The following is a 1793-nucleotide window of genomic DNA, read 5'->3' as shown; positions in this document are numbered from 1 at the left end:
AAAATGTTAGATTTCCCCACTAACTTTAGTTAGAGAGCAATATGGTTATTTGATCAATTAAGTCAAATCAAACTTTGACATTTTCAAGTTAAAAGTCAACATTTTGACTTTGTACTATTTTATCTATCTTGACTAATTTCAACCTCCTGAGCATGAATCCGCATTCATTTTTTTGAAATTCAAATCATATTTGAATATAAATCCGGTTAAGATCAAAGTTTGACTTTTTGAAGTCAAAAGTCAATATTTTGACCATTTCCATCAATTTCGAGCTTCTGAATAGGAATCCGTATTCATATTTTTAATATTTAAATCATATTTAAATATAAAACTCCATAACAAATGGTTGTATCACATATATTCGACGGTTTCTCTATCTCTTTACCTAATTCGAACAATTCGAATTATTCTATCATATTGTTCTAAGTTAATTTCATATGAACTAGTAGGGGAACCTAATGGGCCTATAGATCATGAATTTCAATGATCCGAGATTAGCTAACTAAACCCTTTTAGACCGAGTTAATCAATATTTGTTAATTAACTAATAAGTCATTCCACTAAAGTTTCGTAGTTGCACTCCCCTCACTATAGATATATTTTTTTCTATCTGATATAACCATGGTCAGTAAGTTAATCCTTCACAAATTGTTCGTAACCTCAACTGGGTCAAAATATTGTTTTACCCTTGAGACTACATCTTGTTCCTTAAGTCTCACTCCATTATTGAACAATTGGTTTAAGGTCCAACCTATAAATCAAATTCCTCTTGGCCCAATGAGAGGGTGGGATCCCTTATTCAAGACTTGGATTCAGTTTTTAAGGAAACAACCTATCTATTAACCCTAAAACGGGTAGGAGTGAATTCTGTCTTGCACTATATGTCCCTAGCCATCCACCCAGTCTTACCCCTGAAATGAGAGGCTTATTGGGCCAGCGTTGTTGAATTGCCCTCCCCTATGCAGATTTAAGGATAGTACCATTTGAATAGAAGTTCATAATTAGCTCAGGATTAAGATTAAGTTACCTAGGTCATCGTAATTGAAATAGTCAATTTATAAAGTCAACCGTGTTATAATTTAAAAGTGATTTTTTCATGGTTAAAGTCTTATGTAAACTTTTTACATGAAATGCCTTCACTTCCATGTCTCTATATGAACGATTCAGGATCACATTGTTTGTACTAACTATACAACGGGTTGCCTCCATAGTGTTTTCGGAATAAGGTGCTCAACCTTATTCATACACTATAGATCATTTAGACTATAAACTCGAACTTGATCAATATTTATGTCTTTATGTAAAATTCAAGTCTAAATTAGGTAGCCTCGGACCTTAGTTTATTTGATTTAAGATTATAGTATTATATTTTCACTCATAAGCCTTCAATAATCACTTTATTGAATAAAATATAATTTTAACTACAAACTACGGGTTTTAGGATATAAATTCCAACATGTTATTTATTAGTATTTTTTTATAAAATCGCTTTCGTCATTATCTCCAAAAGCTCGCGAATAAAATTTGTTTCATACTCTAGAACATAGAATAATTTGTTCATGGAAAATGACCAACTTTTACCAATATTATAATAATTATTATTTTTATTTATTACCAGCTAAAAAAAATCATTATATATTTAAATTTTTTTAATATTTTTTTATAAAGACTAAAAAAACTTCACGTGTTACTTATAACTAACTAACTTCTGAAAAAAAAAAAAGGCAAAACAAAATATCTAAAGTTACGCCAAATTTCAAATCCCGCCTTACAAAAACCTTTTTAAAATAGAT

The sequence above is a fragment of the Cucumis melo genome, chromosome 7 (assembly GCF_025177605.1).
Source record: "Cucumis melo cultivar AY chromosome 7, USDA_Cmelo_AY_1.0, whole genome shotgun sequence".
NCBI classification, from domain to species: domain Eukaryota; kingdom Viridiplantae; phylum Streptophyta; class Magnoliopsida; order Cucurbitales; family Cucurbitaceae; genus Cucumis; species Cucumis melo.
This window is presented reverse-complemented; position numbering follows the sequence as displayed.